Source organism: Thunnus maccoyii, chromosome 20 (genome assembly GCF_910596095.1).
Source record: "Thunnus maccoyii chromosome 20, fThuMac1.1, whole genome shotgun sequence".
NCBI classification, from domain to species: Eukaryota; Metazoa; Chordata; class Actinopteri; order Scombriformes; family Scombridae; genus Thunnus; species Thunnus maccoyii.
Genome location: NC_056552.1, coordinates 24,875,371 through 24,897,572, shown reverse-complemented (window position 1 = coordinate 24,897,572; position 22,202 = coordinate 24,875,371). Strand labels below are relative to the sequence as shown.

The following is a 22,202-nucleotide window of genomic DNA, read 5'->3' as shown; positions in this document are numbered from 1 at the left end:
GAGAGAAGTCAGTCTCTACTGGGTCATTGCGCTGCTAAAGATTTTGGAATGATAAGATTTCCTGATTCCCTTTGCTTTCTCTCTAATGCTGCGCCTTCATGTATCAGAATCTTTGCAGACAGGAAATGAGGCACAGATAGATAGATGTGTGTGCAGTGATTATTAACAAAGTGTTTCAGTGATACCTCATTTATCACTGTAATTCATTGATCAATAATGAGAAATACCTCCTCTTATTTTTTTGCGCCTAAGAATTACATACATACACTCCACTTGTTCTACTATATTTACATTTTCACTATCATGCCATGTGTGACTTTTACATAATGGCTTATTGTTTGGATGAACTTGAGTAATGACTGTTACACTTGTCAGGTCATTTAGGGCAAAACCTCAAATATACTGCAGTTGTGCTCCTCTGCTCAACTTGTTTGACAGTGAAAGTGATTTCAATGCAATAAGAAAGTGAAGTGAAAAAGAGGAATTTCAAAATTGGCCATATTTGTGACTTATCTTGTGTTGGATTCTGATCCAATTTTCATCATTTTCTTACGTGTTGGCAGTGACATTATTTCCTAAGTTGTTACTAAGTGATGATAATAAATCTATACATTAAAATGCATAGACTTATATTGTAGTTTTCAAACTTTTCATGCATTTTTTGGTGGTGAAAGAAAATGTTCAAAGAGTTTTTAAAAGTCTTTAGATGTCCTGTGATTTATTCATGGTGCACTATAATAAAAACAGAAGGCGGTATGATGATACTGTTATAAGTAGCACATATAAACTTAGAGAGATGTTAACCTGAATAATACTCCAGAGAGGGAAGCCTTGAAACTCAGTGCAAAGGTGTTGGTAACATAACAACTGATTTGTCTGCCATTAGTAGAACAAATAACGCAGTAAGACACACCAGCTTCAGAATATGTGCAACATTTCACTACCAGTATATTTGTGAGCTGGGGTGTCCATATAAGCAGAGGTTAAGTGTCCAGATGCACACTGCACTTTACTCCCCATCCACTGCACAGCGGGGCCACTAAACACTCAATATGTGGACTGCACTACAATAACGACTCCATGCTGAGGGGATGCATGTGTGTGTATGTGTGTGTATGTCAGTGTAAATGGATGAAGGTGTAGTAGGTTGTTGTGTTCACTTCCCAACCTCTGGATGCATTAAGCATTCCACTCTGCTCCAAACACTCTGAAGCTCAGCATCAAAAGAGAGCCGACTCCTGCCATCGCATAAGTTTTTATTGATCTCGGGTTAAGAGGGATAAACACATTGATTCATGTCATGTACTGTGTGTTAGCTTGATTTGTGCTCAGCTTGTATTGCCTCTGACCTAAACATAAAGCATCTTTTTTTGGCTCATACAGATGAAGTTATTCACTCCAGAGAATGACTGAAACATATATGTTAAGGTGGAAGGAACATTTACATAACTAAACTGGCACTATAAAGGCTTCACTCAAATTCACAGCAGTGGAAAAACAAATATTACCTTGGTTTTCAATCAAATGTATTTAATGATCATTCTGTTTTTTCTAACTTGGATCAAGGCTGTTTGTGGTAATTGATTTTATATGTGAATATGCAGCTCTAAAGCATAACATCAACAGAACAGGACAGAATCTCTGACCTTTATTTCTCACTATTCTGAGGTGATGTACAGGTGTACTCCAGAACCCTGTGACATCACTGCAGTGCAACAGAGTACACTTGTGGCCACACCCATCAGTGATCAGGAAGTGAAACAGGCTTGAAACTTTCAACCACAGAGTGCAGTGAAACATTGCTGTTAGGTTACTCTTTCAACTCCAAATTCATTCAGACTAAGGAATAAGATTTTCTTCCCTGTGGAGAAAGGAACACAATCTGTTCATGACTAATACAACAAGTCTGGACCACTCATGAATTTTGTTTGTACCAAGGAGAAAATTCTGTGTGCATGAAATTGAGTGAAAGTTTTGTTAAATCCAGTAAGTCCTCCTTAATATATGTGAAAAACATGTTGTTGGCCCATGCCCTCTAGAAGGACACAGGAGTCTTGTCTGATCTGACACCCATAATGGCAGGATGATACTGCAGTTTCAAAAATAAAACCTTTCCTCGTCTGTGTGATGGGTGCAGCCACGACAACAGACTGAAATATTTATTTGGTTATCTTCCCACAGTCTCACATGCTCATTTAGGTTCACATTTGGATACAATTTTCATAATTAAATTAACAGAATTTGACTTTTGAAGATTATTAGTATTTTATACATACATCATTTCTAGATGATGCACACATTTAATTTTGTTGTTTTGTTGTCTTTAAGTTGCAGTGATATCATTTATAATCGTGGTGCTGGACGCCTGATTGACTGATGCATTAATCATTGTTGAATACCTGCATCTGGACTTTACCAACCTCCTTTTGTTTATATATTTTGCAGTTAACGTAGTAAGTTTTGTTTAGTTATTTTGTGTATATTATGCTCAGTTAATACTGAGTTAGCACAAACTGTCTATGTAGTGTTTATTTGTAGATAATTTAGTTATTGTGTCTTGTTGAAGGGTCATGTGTCAAAATGTAATTTTAAAGAAATTATGATTCCAGTTGATATTTTGCTTTAATGATGCATATTCTTAAACGCACAATATGTAATTTCAGCCGCTAGGGGTCTCTCAATCAAAACACTAACAAAAGACGGAGTGTGATGACGGTGTGAAGTAGCAAGGGATCATGGGAGTTGTTGTCTTCGTTGTTAAATAACCAGCTTCACCGGGATAGGATTACTCCAGTGTTAATCATTCGGGATGTTTTTACCGGGAGCCGAATTACCCGCAGAGGCAACAGACAACAAACGGACCCGGAGATTACAGGTAAAAACACTGAATAAAGCAGTTTAACCTAAAAAATCAGTGTTTCTCCGACGATGTACGGCAACCACCGAACGTCCGGTATTGGCTGTTAGCCGAGCTGCTGCTAACACTTGTTCAGTTTATTTCTCTTATAACTTTAGATCCAGACGTTCGGCCGGTTTCTCCCGGGAGCCGAATTATCCACAGAGGTCTCCTCCTCTCCAGAACAAACGGACCCGGAGATTACAGGTAAAAACACTGAATAAAGCTGTTTCATCTAAAAAATCAGTGTTTCCCCGACAATGTACGGCGACCACCGGACGTCCGGTACGGGCTGTTAGCCGAGCTGCTGCTAACACTTGTTCAGTTTATTTCTCTTATAACTTTAGATCCAGACGTTGGGCCGGTTTCTCCCGGGAGCCGAATTATCCACAGAGGTCTTCTCCTCTCCAAAAACAAACGTACACGCAGATTAAAATCGTTAAAACACTAATTAAAGCTGTTTCACCTAAAAAATCAATATTTCTCCGACGACGTTTGGTGACCACCGGACTTCCTGGAGAGGCTGTTAGCCGAACTGCTGCTAACGTTTGCCCAGTTTATTTCTCTGATAACTTAAGATCAAGCAGCAACCTCTGGGGCTGTACAATGAAGCTAATGCGGAAGTGCCAAAAACTGCAGTTCCTTGAATGGCTACTTGAGGCTGACTCCAAAAGTGAGTCAATCCCCATAGACCCCCATGCTAAAATGCCCAACTTTACAGCAGAAATAAACATGATTACAGCCTGGTACAAAAACGGTTTTGGTCTCTGTAGCTTATTTCCTCTTTCATGACAACTGTATGGGGTGAATTTTTTTTTTATAACTCACCCATTTAAATTTTATTAAGCCATAAAGTTTTGTATAATGGACATGGCTGCTTTGAGTGACAGGTCTGCCAGCCGCTAGCTGGCTTGTTTCAGCCATTCGGCCCTCCTCTTTGCCCATTTTTGATTGGCTGGGAGTTACACAGCGTCACGCACTGCCAAGATGGCGATGGCCGGAGCGGCTCACTTTGAGCTTCAAAACGGCTCTTCAGAAACCAACGGGTGACGTCACGGTAACTACGTCCATATTTTTATACAGTCTATGCTTAAGATCCAGACGTCCAATGACTAAAGTCCTTCTTCCCGCTAAAAGATATAGTTAAAAGCGACCTAAATTTATCATGAAAATGTGGCTTAAAACTGAATAAAAGTCCATTTATAACAGTTTCTGTGGAACAACCACAACACCGATGTATTATCTTGTATGTGTGTAAGTTACTCTTTGGTAGACGCCATTGTAGCGGACAAACACACCGCCGCCGTATGCATCTTGTGCGTGTTTACTCTTTGGTAGAGGAGGTATGACGCCATTGACAGGCAACCAAATGAAACAGTCCGTTACTTTGATTAAATCACAGATTTCTCTGGGGTTGAAAAGTGTTGGAAACATTTGGGATAATGTAAGTTCACAACTCAACAAAATATATAACATAGATCTAGTTGTTTTTAGACATTTTGATGTGGAATAATTACATATTATACCTTTAAATTAATTTACATCTTATCAAATTACCACAAACTACTTGGTAAACAGCAAATTTGAGGACAGGTAGTATCCAGCATAGAAGTACTGTTTTTCTGAAGTACTTCTTTACTGTTTTCTGGGGCTCTGGGCAAAGATGTATGAAACTGATATGTGTAGTAGATGTGTTGGTAGGATGAGGCTCAACAGCAGCCTTTAGCACAATATCTACTCAACAAATGAAGTATTGAGATCTGGGAATTCTAGCGAAACTTGGGTTTTGGGTTAAATTTAAGACTTTTAAACAACATTTTAATACCACATAGAATGTAATTTAATTCCTTTTTCATGGTCATACAGGTCAAAGAACAATGGAAAACAAGTAGGGACAATAAGGCCTACAATTATTTTTTAAGTGTATTAATTTATTGACATTTATCACATTTCTGCCAGCACAACAATCATTCCTAAAAATAAAACAAATCAATTAACATGACCTGGACACAGCTAAGTGGCAGAATATTGATAGATGGATTAACCAGTTACAAAATGATGAATTAGATTAATTGCTAAAATCGACTCTTTCCCATTGTGAATGGATGAATTTAGCTACTGTGGCTTCCTGCAGCAAAATCCACTGTGGCGCCAGTCTCACTCACCTCTCCTGACAGCCCACAACACACAACAAAAAAATGACCTTATGTTACTGTTTAAGGTTTGCAAGAGAAAATATTCAAGACCTTTTGTAAAATGAAATTGAAGAGGTGTTGAACTGAATTCAGTGTTGTTTGCAACTTTTCAAGACCTTCAGACATCCTGCAAACTTGTTTGGAAGAGGAAAAAAATGATTACAGTAAAATTATCATCCAAACTGTCTGTTCTAAACATCCGTCACAGTTTACAGACAGACTTCTTGCTCCAGTATCCATACTTACCATAGCTGTGCATCCTCATAGTTTTCCTGTGCAATGAGAGATCTTAACCAACATTTTAGGTGCGTTTCCTTTTAGTTTTACCTCAAAATAAAGTGGTTTTGATAATCTGGATATCTGAATCTGCAGTATTTCCAAATCTTAGCAGTTCCTTGGTGAGTACAACATGATTAAAGTCAGTTGAAATGATGACTAGATCTAAGAAAGTAAGACCAAACTTGCAATAAACTGGAATGATCCTCTTAATCACAATCCTCAGAAGTGAAATGCTGCCCGTCATCTGTTAGATCCAGTCAGGTTTGTTCATTCTCTGGTTTGCTTGACTGCTTATGAGATGAAAAGAAAAGACCAAAGGCCGGTATGTGACACTATGTGACATGTGAAAGCTGTCAGGTTGACATACTAACTCCTGTGATCCAGGGTGACCTGAGATAGCAGCTTGTCACAATTGTGTTATGCTCTTTTATCCCAGATTATACCTTTAGTGTTGTGAGGTTATAAACAGGTAATCTTCTTGCACTCTTTAATCAGATGAAATGTTGAGCATTAGTGTAGATGTGTCGGCTTTATAAACTCGCCTGTGCGCTGCTCAATGTCACCTTGTGTTCTCAACTAAAAGTGAAAGCTTTTTGTCAGCTTTGTCACATGAATACAAACAATTTAGAGCGTAAAAAGGACACACTTAGTGAATTAAGGTCGTTCCTATACAAACACAAATCTCTGAGTAAATGAGACATTTTCCGAGACATTCCACACCATTCCACCATCTCACTGCATCAGAATTTCAATAAATCCCTTCATGAAATACAGAAACCCCGTTTTCATTGATCTGATCACTCTGTTTGCAACATCATTGATATCAAGTTGTGATGTCACATTATAGGAAAGAATACTACGTCTTTTACCTCTCAACACTTCTGGTTTACACACAGGCATGAATGTAGCAGTAAAAAGATAGACTGGGTTACTTTTACTGAAGAAAAAGTTAAAAAAAAAAAAAAATTGATGATGATCCGTGACCTTGCATATTGATATGTTGTATTTATTTTTTAATTTACAGGCCTCGGGTTTTGGAGATCACAGCTCAGGTGCAACTCAAAATAAAGTTATAAGAGTTGGCACGATTTATGGTTGTTGTTGGGGGGTTGGGGGTGGGTGTTCAGTTGTAATTCAGGAAATACTTTCATTAATTCTAAAAGAAACGATATAAACTGTAACGTGCTTCTTTCTATTTAGTCTACGGACAAACGACTGAGAATGAATGTTCTTCAGACTCCTGGATTCCAGTATTGTGTGTACTTTGATGGATTGAGCCCGGCCCTGTGTAACTTTAGAGGGCTTTGCGTTTGGCTGGTTTCGTGTGATTGTGCCCTGTCGCTGTGGAAACTGATAATAACAAGATTATTATCATGTTATTTTTCCATGATTTCAGGAAAAAGATGTGAGTGAATTTACTGACGCTCATCCTTAAAAGATTGCATAGAAATATCTTTGTAAAGGGTAGCTTTTGCTGAATTTTGCTATCTTTGTATGATGTCTGTGTGTTCAGATTTGACAGATTGTGAGAATAAGAGGTACAAATTCTTTAACAAATTGCATCCCTCCGGCGCAAAGTGGTAAAGGGTTCCCAACCAAATGTTCACAAACCATAAAAGTTCTGATTCAGGCATAATCTCTGTCTATTTATTCTCCCAATACACAAGTGAGCCTTAATGCAGTTTGAAAATGACAGAGATGGAATGAGAGAGACGGAGAGGAAAGAGAGCACTATAACTAAACTAAGCAGAAACCAAAATTGACCTTCATTTAGTCTGTGTTTCATTATGGTTACTTACTGTTTTAAATAATACAAACACACCTTTTAGCAACACTCAGGTCCTCACATGGATTTCATGAATCGCTGAATGCTGAAAGATGCTGATGAAAGACTGCTTACTTCACATACTGATGACCTACTTTAGTTCAAAATCACCATAATGGTGTTGGAGGTTTGACAGGGATTGATGAAGAAAAACTGCAGCACATTCTGCACCAAGTTCAAGAAAATTGCTGAAAAAGTGCCTTTAAAGTCTCATTATCCGGAATTTATTTTTGCCAAATTGTAAGGTTTTCCTGCAGCTCTGTAGAAAATGTTCTGTGGCTCAGGGGTTGGGAACCTCTGCAGCACTGCACCAAGATCCATTTTATCTATTCTGAAATTTCCTCTTCAGTCAACATCAGTGAACTTCATCGAGGGAACAGAAAAGAGAAGAATTGCTTAACAGAGTATATATTTGTCATATACTATTTATATCAATTTCTTTTGTCTATTGATAAAAAGGCAGTTTTTGGTAGCATCATGGAAGTCACTGTATATATTCATGTACTATAATCACCCTGTTTTTACTCTGTGTGTGTATTTCTGGATAGAATAAGTAATCTGTCCACTTCAGTAAATTAACTTGACAGTTGAATCCTCCAAATTACTTAAAATCATAATTTTCAAATAAAAACAACCTATTAACTGGGTTGTTCCTTCCCAGTATTTGAGAAAAGTACCCAGCTGTCCCTGAGGTCAGGAAAAAAAAAAAGACTTTGCCCTCCTGCATTTTAAGTCAGGTCAGCAGAGAGTTCCCTGAATAATGTAACTTTAATAATCACTTATTAAACTGACCCCCTTTAAGAGATGGAAACACTAGTCATGTTATTATAGTGGAAATCAATTAATTATGGAAACTATTTTAAAGGGTGTTTTTGTTATACATTTATGCCACACAAGTTGTTATGTGAATTTTATGCCTCGGTTCAGGCTGGCGGCAAGTTGTCATGACAACGGTGAGCTCTTGCTTCATAACCTTTCAATCCTGACTGCAAAACTTTCTCCAAAAAATTGAGAATGCTTTTATTTTGTTGGCAAATGGCCATGGTTTAAGTGGGATAATCAACTTGCTTCGCATCAGCTGGTTCTTCGCCTCCATGTTGTGCCTCAAAACTGTTTAATGTACACCTACTTATTGATTATCCCTTACTTATTAACTGTGTTTTTGCCCATGAGTGCTGCCAACATTCTTCTTAATCCAACTCCAACCGCACCAACACACAGTTGAGCTTGTGCCTTATATGTACCGTTATGTGTGTCTTCCCAACATTATTCAGACTTTGTGCTGTGCTAGAAGTGAAAGTCTTATTTTGAATATGTCCTTTTATTTACCTGGAACCACTCAGCAATGAGCGTTACCGCCTCTTTAACCTGCCGCTCCTCCAGAGACTTCAGTAGTAGGTGGTAAAAGGCTTGGAAGCATCACTGAAAACGCAGCTTCAGTGTATTACTGTAAATCACTACTTGAGAAAAAGGAGGGATGAGCTGAAGGGTGCTCTCTGTCTCTCTGGCCCTCTGTCCTCTTCTCACCACCAGGACTCAACCTGCTGTGACGCTGGAGACACACTCCCATCCTAAGCAGTCTGAGAGGCTTAGACTCAAAGTTCTCTTTGTTTTGCCACTGGGAAATGTATCTCCACTAAAACCCTCTACTGAAAAAACCCCAAAAAATTCAAAGGCAAAATGGCAATTCACATCAGCACAGTACAATTCAACCTTTGTACACTGAAATATCACCAAAGTACACTAGCAAATTTCCACTTTTTCTGTAAGGACGTGAATGTCGGCTTGATAATTGAGACTGAAAGTTCATTCTTGACCTTGTAAACAACAGTTGTCAAAACAATCTCACTGCCAGGTCTTTGTAGAAGATGAAGGTACTGAACTCTATATGCTGAGCAAGATTGTGTGATATGATGGAAAGCTTAAGCTCAAACAGCTACTAAATGGATCTTCTTGTTAGATTGTTTTGTTAAAGCGGTTAATATTCTTATATTAAAACACATAAATGTTTATGTGAAGAGTTCCTTGAAGTAATGATTCCACAGAAAATGATCACCAACTCTGCAGTTCCCCTCAGTTCTATTGTGCTTTTTAGCCTCTTTCAGCTCATTATTTTGGTTTTCTGGCCCACAACTTTACTGTTTTGGTTCACCATTATTGCTCTCATAGTGTCAGTCGCAGGAGGCCGCTGTTTTTTATGGAAGGGTTGTGTTCATTTTTTTTCAGACTGTTTTGTTTGACTGACTAATGAATATTCCATAGTCATCTGCCTTAGGTTGTAGCCAATGGCCTTTATAAAGGAATAGTTCGACCTTTTGGGAAATACACTTACTTCCTGGAGTCACTGTTTCCGGCATAAAACCCCTCTTCACACCAAAACATGTATTTTTACACTTCAATTTGATATGGACTAAAGAAACAAGATATGACTTTTTACTTAGTGAGCTTTAGAGGTGCTGGCAGGTGAACTTTGTTACCTTTAGACAGAGCCAGGCAAGCTGTTTCCAGTCATTATGCCATGATAAGTTAACCAGCTGCTTGCTGTTAGCTTCATATTTAGAATAAAGACATGAGAGTGGTATAGATCTCAGCAAATGAAGTCATCAGCGCTCACAAATAAGTATGTACACTTTTAATAATGCACAGCAGCAGTGGGAAATGGACACAATTCAGCCCTAGGCTTGTTCATTATTAAAAGTGTTACATACTTATTTGCGAGCGCTGACAACTTCATTTGCTATTTTTGTGCTTGATGGGTGGGCAACCAATATACTCTGAAGACATCTGAGTTGAGCGCTCCAGCTCTCCTGTTAAGTGGTATCAATCTACTCACTCTCAGCAAGAAATAAGTGTATGCCTTTTTCACAAAATGTTTTGTAAATGCCATTGAATAGAGATAAGAAATTACAATTATGTTTAATAGCAATGCACATTCTCATTTTAATTACAGACAAGTGATAAAATATTCACATCAAACGATGGAACCATTTGTGTGCAGATGAAACAATTCCCATTAGTGGCACTAAGCTGATAAGTATTGCCGGCAAGGTGGATATTTTTAAAGTCCTCCATCATTTGCTGATTGATAGATGAGGTTTTATGGTTATCAGGTAATCTCTTTCTAATGGACACTCTTGATATGCATGACTGAAGTTTGAGGGGGTTAACTATCAAGAAGTGTTTAATTAAAGGGCTCTGTTTTTTTACTGAGTCAAGAGAAATGTTTTAATGAATTAACAGCCGGCAGTCACCCTCAGAGATCGTTTGTACTTGGGACAGTTTGATGTTAAAACCCTTTCAAAATGTCCGCTTGGATGTGGAAATTTGACCTGGTGGGAGTTATCAGAGAGAGAGGGGAGCTAAAGGAAAGCTCTTTATTTTCCTCAGCAATGTCATTCTCTTCGTCTGCAAGTCATTTATCAACAAATGAGTCTTTATATAACACATTTTAATCCAGCCAGTCATCTCTTCTAATGATGTATAATGACATAACATGAAAACCTGAACACTAACTAAGAAAAATAAACTTTAATTCAGTCAAATACTTATTTGTCAACCCATTAGTCAGAGGAATCTGTCTGCGAAAAGCTCTCATTTCATCAGCCAATGACTACAGTTACCTACCATCCTTCAGAGAGCACCATTTGTTTTAATTTTGTGCTGTCAGTCAAAGTGTGAGAATAGTTTTTTGATTAAATGGAGATCTCAATGGGAAACCATCCTCTTTCTGTAATGCAGATTTATGCTGACTGAATATGAAGCAACTGATCATTCTAGTCACATAAGAATCAGAAGCAATACATTTTCTCATCGAGACCAGAAAACCATAGAACAAGAATAAAATGAAGGGAAGCTTGATTAAATAGCAGCTGATGAGATTAATTGTGACTTTTTGTTAGCCTGCCCAGCACATTGGTTCAGAAGGAAGAATTGTACAAAGTGTCCAGAGAAAGAGTCCTAGTGGGTCCTCCGTGACCCCTGACCTTTCCTTTGGCGCCACAAGCAAGCCAAAATGTCCATGTGTACACAGGAAATATTCAAATCTAATAAGAAATTGCTCATAGAATTTACTATTGATTTTCATGTTTTAAAAACATAAGAAATTTGGCCTTAAATGACCACTTGACTATTCCTCCAGCACCATCCTCAGGACAAACTTTACAGTTTTAGCCATACAACTGACAGGTTTTAAAGTAAGGCAATGATACTTTTGAAAGAAAAAAAAAATCTACCTCAATAGCAATAAAACACACCTTGTTAAATTACACGCCGAGTAGGGCTAATGTTAGAGAGGTCTTGGTTAATACTGAAGAGGTCAAAAGTGATTGGGAGCACAAAACATTATGTGTTTACTTTAGAGCTACAGCGATTTATTGATTAATCGACCAGCTGAACGGCAGAAACTTAAACTGCAACTATTTTGATTATCAAATACCTTTTCTCATGTTTTAGTCATTTTTTAGGAAAAAATACTAAACATTTGCTGGTTTCAGCTTCTCAAATGTGAGAATTTAAACTGGTTTTCAATTTGATCTCTAAGAAATTACATTTTTTTTTACTTTTTTCTGATTTTTTTTTTTAGACAAACCGATTAATCAATTAATCGAGAAAAGAATCAGCAAAGTAATCGATAATGGATATAACCTTTGCAGCTATAATTTACTTAATTAACATGTAAACAGAACCATGATCTTTCAACCTAAACCTTACCACATGCTGGACTCAGGACTGGAACCCAGGTCTGCACTTAATACACCCCCATCCATCCAGCACCATGTCACTGGCCAAACAAATTAGCAGTTTAAAAACGTAATTTCAAGGTGACAGAGTTAAATATACAATAGTCTAACTGAGCAGCTGAACAGGTGTCCATGCTAACAAATGTTTCCTGCTTATGATGGTATGAGGTGAGTGTGTCCCAGTATTAACTGTATACACACTGATCCCATTTGTAGGAATCAGTTTGGAGAACTGTTATGTACTACACAAAACAAGGAATTCCTATAGAAAAGACAGGTAAATATAATATATTATAATACAAACAAAGTAAAAAGCCCATAATTATGACTCCTGTTCTGAATATTTGCCACTGGCTCATAGTGACACTATATGTCATATCACAGATTTGGTGTGTCAGCCTTAAAGATAAGTGAAATACAGTATATTATGCAAATTCAGCTATGGGCTGAGTTACCCTCCACAACTTCCCTGCTTATTCACACACATACATGCACATACACACACAAACATACACACACACCGACAGTGCCATTTTAATTCTCTCTTTGACGGACACTTTGAATCCTCCCGTGGCCAGTGAAAAGCTGCCTGTTTACAGCTACAACAAGACTGCCACTACCAGAGAAAAACAAAACCCTGGCTGAATAATAATGAGACCTGGCTGTCTTTGAACAGATATATTCAGAATTAATCATAATTAGCCCAAATGAAATTTTTCAACATGTTGCATTTTGTCTCTCTCTTTTCCTCCATGCAGCTAATCTCTCTCTCTGCCTTCCATTCTCCATCTGTTTCTGAGAAGGCGAAGTCATTGAAGAAAAATAAAATCATTTGGCTGTCCTTAATGTGTTTTGATTTTCCCATTAGCAACCCAGTCATTCTTCCTCACATAGGCATGAGCATAATTAGTGTCTTTCATCTGCATAAATTTGGCCTCTGAACCACAAGAATATCGATCAGGCTTGCGAGTGCAGCCGTACCTGCAAATTATGAAGTCCACAGCGGCAGACTGTGCTGTGAAACCAGGATGTGTTTTCTCTTTTGTTCATCACAAACACATTAATGGTGTCAACCCTGGCTGCTGCTGAAACTATCACATATTTGCTTTTTACCATTTCTGATACTTTATTTGATCCTGTCTTCACTGAATGATACATTCAAAGCAGATATGTCATTTTACTGCAGCAGCACAATTAGCGTTAAAAATTCAGTTTTCATCATCCCCTGAGTATTCATGCTTTCCCATTAGCGAGCATGGGATAATTGGTATCACCAAAAATCTTCTGCGATCTCCGACAAATAAGCATTTCAAACACAAGGGGAGAGGATGGCTAAATGTTTCTAAGCCTGTGTCCGTGCATTTATGGGAACATTTAAAGGTTTCAATATCTGTGGAATATCTGATGTCCGAGAGAAGTTCACAAGCTAGAGCTTCATCCACAGATACAGTAACTGATCACATGCTAAATGTTGCAAGCTGTTTGCAGGCTCCATATAACCTAAGCTAACCAACATTTCACAAAAGCTAATTATAATATTAAAACACATGCTCCTCCTAAAGATATCTTTAGGTGCAACATTGCCTCTTTGGAGTTTGAAATGTTTGGTTTGTGAAGATGTTTTAAATCTGAACAATACGATCACATCTTTAAAATTATAGTTTGTAAAATAAGTCTCATAACTAGAAAAGGAAAATTTTCTGTAAGTGAGGTCACTTGAGTTGAAAAACTGCAGTTACATCCAAAATATCTTTAATGTCTTAAAATGTTTTGAAATGTATTTGTATGACAGAAATAGCTGAAGTTAAATCAATCAAAGCAGAAATTGGAACATTATAGAAGTTGAAGTGGCTGCTCACAAAGAAGAACAGACAGAAGTTCAGAAGACATTCAGCCTCACTGGATGTCAGCAAACAACTATTTGCTATGTAAAGATATAGTGGAGTAATGGCGACCTGAGCAGTGAATGAAGTCACACTCCCTCTGTTTATGTTATCTGAGCTTCTCTGTTCTTTGTTTTGGTAGCCACACTGGCCACACGTGCATGTTAGTGCATGCGAGTCCCTCCGTGTCCTCCACATACGTTTCCAAGATGGCGGCTGCTTCACATACTTTTACAGCTAAACATTTCACTAAAATATGTTTCTGAAAACATCTTAGGAATAGGCAATGCAGTAACAGAATATTGATCCATATTTGATCAGCACTGCCTAGTTTGACAGTTTAATCTGAATTTTGTGAGCCGTCAGCTTTCTTTTTTTCCAACTTTATTGAGTAAGAGACATGTTTATTTTGGTCTGAGATGTTGGTGCTGTAGTGCGGCATCTAGTGGCTGAACGTCGTGTATTGCAACTTTAAGTGGCAGTTAAATGGAAACACAGAAAGAGTGACAGGTATATTGGTAGTGCTGACAGTAATTTAAGTTGAAGTAAAATCACTGAAAGGAGTTAAAACTGTCATTTGAGGTGAGAGTGCTCAAAAGTTTTTGTGCGCCAGGTCCATTTTTGTTGAACCAGGACGTTCTATTGTGAACAAGAGCAAATACTTATTTATATGGGAATTGACATGAATCTTTATTTCATGTTGCATTTCATTAGTTATTTACTTTGTATTTACTGTAGACAGCAAAACTAGTTTTTGTAAAGCAAAGCCGCAAACTATCAATACTATTTAATAATTTATTCAAGCATGTTCAATATGCTTGTAAAACACAAACATTTTGGTGAAAAAAACAAAATAATATTGGAATATTGTTTGCTTCATGAGATGCTTCCAACTCAACATTATTTATACAGCACATTTCATGCAAACATGCAGCCCAAAGTGCCTCACATAAAACAACACAGACAATAAAATCAAATAAAAGCAAAATAGACAACAATAACTAAAATTTTGCAAGACTAAAAAATTACAACAATGAAACAACAAGTGCAAATTAATAAGTTAATAAAATAAAATGAACACCAGGGATAAAATGATATAAAAAACAATGATTAAAACTCAAAAACTAAAGCTAAAGCTATAACACTCCTCCAAATTAAAATTAAGAGCTAGATGAAAAAGATTTCCTTTTAAAAATATTGAGGGAGCTTTCCATTCTAATATCCACAAGCAGCGTGTTCTATAAGAACAGAAGGCAGCCTCACTGCTACTTTTACAGGACATATGAGGAACATTTAAAAGAGAAGTGGTGGAGGACCTCAGTGATCTGGCTGGAACATAAAGTGAAAGACAATCTCTGATGTAGGGAGAGGTGAGGTCATTTAAAGCTTTATAAACAAGCAGAGGAACTTTAAAATCAATTCTGATAGATACAGGTAGCCAGTGCAGTGTCTTAAGCAGTGTGGTGATCTATTTTCTTTGTTTAATTTAAGACTCTGGCTGCAGCATTCTAAACTAACTGTTTTCTTATAGACTTTTCAGTTAATCCAGTAAAAAGGGAATTACAACAGTCTAAATGGCTAGTAATAAAAGCATGAATGAGTATTTCAGCATTTTCTGACTTAAACAATATTTCTGAGATGAAAAAAGGATGTTTTAATGAACTTGTTAAAATGAGAATTAAAATTAAAATTTAATCTTCCAGTGGACATCTGAGCCACAACAGAGATATAACAAGAGTTGTGGCGGAATGCAACACATTCAGAGGACATACTTACTTCCCATAATCAATTTGATTTGAGTACAATATCCATATCCTCAGAGAGACTCACTCTACATCCCACCAACTCCTCTCCACTGCTCCTGTAGCTGCTGTAATGCTGTTTGACTGTGCAGCCTGGAAGGCATGACTACATGTTTCCAAGAGTTTAAAGAGATCATAATATTAATTGCTTCATTTAGAGTAAGGATACACTCTTGATCATGTTGGAGTTGATCCTAACATCTGCCTGCCTCCTAGTATCTGGAATGAAGTCTGCAAAAGGAATTAGAGAACTTCTCAAACTTTTAATTGCAAATAGCAACGAGTGCCATGAGTCTGTGCCAACAGATAATAAAATGTCTTACATGTAGCATTTTTAAACATCAATATATGTTTTTATTAAATATACAATAGGGGTGTGCCCAAATATAAATATGTTATTCGGCAAACTGATAGTGAGTTTTTACGAAAATTTGTTTCATACAAATATTTTAAAAATAATTTGTTTTCGGGAAGAAAATAAAAAAGTTAAATACCAGCGCACAGGTCGGTTACATCACTATCTGAGTCTCTCTTCTTTGCTCCACTGTTAGTCTATCAGCAGGTCTCAATGAGGGGAGTCACATCCACCTGCTACATGATGCACATTTCCTAATTTGGACGTCACTCCCGGAGTTGGGGGTGTTCCCCAGAGATAAAGCTGAACTACTGACACAAATGAAATGCTCCCAAGGGAACACTTCATGAACACTTATTGTAACACTTTAATTTTCTAAAATTAAAAGCATAATAAAAACAAAAACAGGATTTTTAAATCTCTTTCCACTTTTATTCGAATACAAATACAAATAATTTTGCTGCCTCAACAAATACAGATACAAATACAAATACTGGGCCCTCTGCACATCCCTAATATACAGTATATCTAAAATCTTGTTGACTGAGGTGTCCTCATGCCAGCAGAGGTACTGTTAGTTCCACTCTTTGTCAAAATGAAGACTTTCAGCCCCATGGCTTGATATGATAAAGAAGAAAAATTTCTTTGGGTTTACTGTGATGATAAACAGCTTGTCACATATTATCAAAGTTTTATTCTCTTTCCCACATTGGAAGAACAGCAATTATTGGTGATTTCTTGCTAAATCTGACCCAGTGGTAAGATGTACTGCACTGTAGAGGCCTGTCAAGCCTGCCAACCTTATGTTGACTTATGCTAAACATATGGGTTATATGTATTGCTAGGTGCAGGCCAAAACACCATTTTCCACTTAGTCTGAATGTGATGTGTGATGGATTTCAATTGATGGACATAAAGGGTAGATTTTGATCTAGTACAGCTTGACTTTTGTATCTTGAGTCATTATTTCTGTCAGGTATTACACCATTGTTCTCATTGTTCTCTCAAGTATTTGCTGAGATCAGCCACAGAAGTCAGATGAGTGGACAGGTTATGAGAAAGTCAATTGCACAGGCAAACTGTGTGTGTGCAGAGCAGCACTTTGGGTAATAATTTTACTATTCAGCTTCCTTTTCTTTTGCTAATAAATTTAACTAACCTGGTGGTTTGTTTGATTGCCTGACTGATTGTGTTTGTTGCCTCACCTCACTCCTTTTTATAGATGTGACTGCATTCTCTTTAGCAACATTTCACCAATTAACTTGGTGAGTACACTATTATTATTATTATTATTATTATTATTATTATTATTATTATTGTGGATAAGAGTGATGGCAAGAAAGACCGTGATCATCTGTTCCAGGAGTACACGTCTGAACTTTGTCAAAAACACACAGTATATTTGCTGAAAGCAGAAAGATGACCAAAGAATGTGTCACAAACTAAAGACATCTTATCAGTGTGTCACATCTCAGCCTGTAAAAGCTTTAATTGCAAACAACCACACGGGATTCCTCTAAGAAGCATCAATACCAGGCTTGAAACAGGAAGTTGCCTGCTGATGAATTCTGATTCTTGCTGTTGTCCCTTCCATAACGACTGTTTCAGACCAATTCCAATCATCTCGGTACCACAGGGACCCAACTTGCTCAACTAAACAATCAAGAAGTTTATCAGTTAGGTCAATTTAAAGTTTGCAAGTAAGACACAATTGAACGTCCTTCCTAGAAAGCTTCCCGACAGCCTTTGAATAACAGCTTGAATTGTCTGCTGTCACGGTCCAATGTTATTCATCTGCGAAATGCTTTTAACTTTCCTAAACATCATGCAGGACAAACGGTACTTGTAATCCAGGGTCATGACAGGACTGTAGAAAACAAATTATAAAAAATATGAAAGTGCGATGTCAAAATATCAATTAAAGAATGAATGAGAGAGAGTAGATGCAGGAGTCAGTTTTGAAAAGTGAACTGAGTTGTGAGAGCAGCAATTTCCTTCCTTACGCCAGCAGCACAGAGACCATTGCCAGCTGAATAACAATCATATCTTGGGTTGAAACAGAATACACTATTGTGTGCTTCCAGGAGAAAGTAACCTTTGAAAGGCCCTCCTTAAAAGAATCAGTTTTACACCAGGCCCACATGCTGGGAATGAGACACCGGATGAGACTTGACGGGTAAAAGCATTTGGGTCTAAAGGGACAGGGGAGTCTGCGGGGATGTACCTCTCTGATGTGGAAAAGTGGCACTTGAAAAAACATGTAGTGTATGGTATTGATTGCCCATCATTTTCTACCTCCTGCCCAGCCTTTGTTGCTTGGAACATCACAGGGGCCACAAGCAGGAAGAGATAAATGGAGGAAAATCATAGCATTAAGTCTTTATACCTTCAAACATCACAACACCTCCTGACAAAATTCAGGGTTTTCAGAAACCCATGCCAAAGAAAATAACAGGTGGAGTAATAGGGTTGGTATTTTATAATGTAGAGGGTATTTTTTTTCCGAGGCAGTGCGTGCTGAAGCTGTTACAGTCAGCTGAAGCCGGTTCGCATATTATGCTTCACAATAGCAGTTTGCATTTAAATGAATGGCAAGATCCTACAGTAAGCCTTGTTATTGATGAGGGGAAATTACTGGTGAGCTGAACAGTATGTGCTTGTCATTATGTTAAATTACTTATTGTATGAACAGTTGTGATCAAAACTGTGACCCTAAAGAAACAGTTATGTTATGGCAGTATGGAGATTTCAGTGGCCTCTGTAACTGCTCTTTTTTATGACAGAATAATGTGGATGTCTTAGGAGATGTCCTAAGTTTGGTTTCTTTTGATACATTATTCTTGGACCATTTGAAAATATTTTTAAAAATCTGATGGTTCAAAAATGTACATACAACAACCTACAGTGCTGTATATTATACTGTAAATGTTGATGCTGTAGAAAGTCTTTAACTCTATGAGATTGCCTCTCAACTCTGATCATGGGACTTCAGATCTAAACTGTTATCCTCTGCTGAGAGAGAATTGACCCGTAGATTCATATAGTCCAAGAATCTCCCAAAGAACAAGTTCGCCATGATTTTAGAAGCTAGAATACAGCAGCTTCTAAAATCAATGTACAACTGCTGTCCTCAGTCCAGTGAGTTCAACATGGCTATGGGCTGAGAGGCTATTGTGGAAGGAAGAAGCCCCTGCTCTACAATTGGCACCATGAAGTTTAACTCAAGTTTGTGGCCGATCACATGGTCAAATAAAAGATGAAATTATATAAGTATGTTATAAACACCTGCTGTCAATCACAATGGTTTTGGGATGGCTAAATCAAGCTAATTCAACTTTTAGAATGGGCTTTGCAAAGTCCTGACCTCTCAGTGACCTGAAATGATAGGTCTGTGCATAAAACCCAATTTGGTTAAACTCTACCATTTCTGCCAAGAAGAATGGTCGAAGATCCAACCAGAATTCTGCCAAAAGCTTGACTGCCAAAAGGTGACTAGCAGAAGTGGCTGATTGAATATTCTCAACTCAAGGTTTACTTACTAGCTTTTTTCCAGGGCTGCGTCTAACGCCAAATGGAACTTGCTCAGGCCTCGTTGTGTAGCCTAATTATGTAATTCACTAAAGTTCCATTCACTGTAAAAGGCTGTGAGATATATATATATATATATAAGTTCCAGAAAAACTAGTAAGTGAACTAGAGTTAAGAATATTTTATCACAGATATGTGTTCTCCACTTTAAGCATAAACCCCCATACTCAACATAAGTATATACTTTCATTTTTAAAAAAGGGCTCAATAATTTCTCCAAACAGCTGGGCAATGTAGTTTTAACCAAACATTATGCAAACTGGAGGAAATAATGCATTTATTGAGGACTATTTTCAGTGGCGGATTAATCCACCACTGAAAATAGTGGTGCTCTAGTGAGTATGTGTATATAGTGAGTATGTGTATATCATTACCATGAACACACAGTATGTGTGTTCATGGTAATGAAGGAATAGTGTGGCTCACTGATGTATTTTTAATAGTTTCTGGACAACAATTGAACTCTATGGCACAGAGGAATAAGATGTATCAGGCTTTTATATGTACACACAGTACTTGTTAGTAGATTTCATTGTTGGTTTGATATTTCATGGGATTTGATGACAATAAGACAAATATGGAATATCACCAGACTTAACCTTCACTTGATTTGTTTTCAGAGAGAAAATACAGTTTTCTTCTGTTTACAGAATATTCAAATGACAAGCTTTAGTCTATAATTATTGTTTAGAGCTCATGTCTTGCATTCATGTCCAATAAATACACTTATCTGATTGAGTTTTGTGGTATTATGTTGCATTATGATATGACAACCATTATAATTGCCTAAAATAGCCCTGAAAGGACATGATTTTTTTCAATACTGCCTATTTTTCAATAGATAAATGAATAAAGAAACATGACACTAACATCTGTTGTGCCAACATGTATATTGCATTTACTTTCAAAACATCAATTAAAAAGTGCTTTACATAAAGTAAAATAATACAAAAGTAGAAATACAGAAAAAGACATAAACAACATAAAATACAATATTGAAAATAATTTAACATAAATTAAATACACCACACCAAAAATCTAAAACAGAACATTGTAAAAATGTAAAAACAACCCATATAGAATAATAGCCAAAAGGACCCCTATACCCCCACATACATTCCACATACCTGTTACATTCTACTGTTACAAATTACACATGGTGAGTATTTTATTAGCTAATTCAGACTCGGCTCTAGAAGAAAAAAATATGAGGAAATACAGGAGACTGACATGTGACTACAGTGCAAGTAAAACCAACAAAATTCTCAGTTTACAACACGGATACGTCATGCAGCTGGAGAGGCCTGGATCCCCTGACTCAATATGTTTGTATTTGACTAGTTTAGGCCACTATTTCTACAGAACTTTATTCCTGGTAGCCGATAGAGCAAATAGATGGAAAGGCTGCCAGTCCGTTTGGTCTCTCTCTCTTTCTCTCTCTCCCTCTCTCTTTCTGTCTCTGTGTGCGTGCGTGCGTGCGTGCGTGTCTTCTGCTTTCCTCCAAAATCCTAGCAAATGTCTGCCCGGTGTGAAAATAAATTACCCCCCTTATGACGGTATTCCATTTCACATAGAACAATATTTCAACCCCAAATATCAGACATTTGTCTGCAGTGCGCAGTTTTTCATCCACCTGTGCCCCCGCCTGCGCGCGCATCCTCTGCGCCCGCGCGCGTCGCTCCTCGTGAATCCTGATAACGTGTAGAGCCGCAGAGCTGGGTGGCATCGCTGGGTGCCCGGTGCCAGACTGGAGCAGCGAGTCCACCACGAGCCGCTTGTGAGGATAAAAGCAGGCTGGCTGGGAGCGCACCTCCCTCACGTCTGGATACGGAGTTGATCAATATCAGATATTCTGACACTTTGTTCTTTAGGGACATTCTGCAGGTCCGTGCTGTTTTCCACCGAGTTGGATTGTTTCCTTTCAGCTTTCTCCTCTTCTACTTTCAGTTTTCTGCACACAGTCTGGTTTCAGGACAGATATTCTCTGGTGCGCCAAAGCTGCGCGGTTCAGAGTTTCCTAACCATTTCAGTTTGAGGGAGTTTGTCTCCAAACGCTGTAAGTCTGTTTTATTTTCTCTCATTCAAACACTTCCCACACACTCTCTCTCATATCCACATGAGATGTCTGCAGTTTAGAGGAATCTGTGTTTTTGTTATGTCCAGGGTGTGTGGGATGGAGAGCGGAGTAACCGTGCGTCACGTAAACACAGTTAGCACGAACTAACCGGAAACGGCGTGGTTGTGCGTACAAATTAAAAGCACAGATTATAGAACACCTAAATAATGTAGAAGTGTTTAGCGGAATAATAGGATTAATTATAATAGTAGGCTGGGTATTATAATATCGTATGATTCATCAAGAGATGCTTTGATGCTTCACAAGGGTACATGAAAATACCGGAAGGCCTGGATTCAAAAGATAAACATTACTTAAGACCATCACCCTGCACTGATTCTGTGAAATTAGTTATAATCAGTCAAAATATGAGAGGCTGAGGCCCTTTAAGCCACCTTCTTCAAAGAGCAAATGTAATGTTTAATATTTTGTTGAACCTTTTACTCTCACTCTGTATGTGGCATCTTGTATTTTGCACTGTGGCTGCATAAACTGACAAGAACATGTCTTATAATAACAGTTTT

The 22,202-nt window shown here is 37.7% G+C and overlaps 1 protein-coding gene across 4 annotated transcripts in view; it reads left to right on the top strand.

The window, feature by feature from the left end:
• Positions 1 to 2,853: 2,853 nt before the first annotated feature.
• The window catches only part of ca10a (carbonic anhydrase Xa), a 257,971-nt gene continuing 238,622 nt past the window's right edge, over positions 2,854 to 22,202 (top strand). Inside the window, exons 1-2 of one of the 4 annotated variants that reach the window (XM_042397758.1) lie at positions 16,793 to 17,080; positions 17,197 to 17,239. The gene's annotated coding sequence lies outside the window, so the exon portion shown is untranslated. Of the gene's footprint in view, positions 2,876 to 3,061; positions 3,104 to 16,792; positions 17,081 to 17,196; positions 17,240 to 21,531; positions 21,619 to 22,202 lie in introns of those variants that run through there. The other 3 variants (XM_042397760.1, XM_042397759.1, XM_042397757.1) reach the window with 3 other exon arrangements.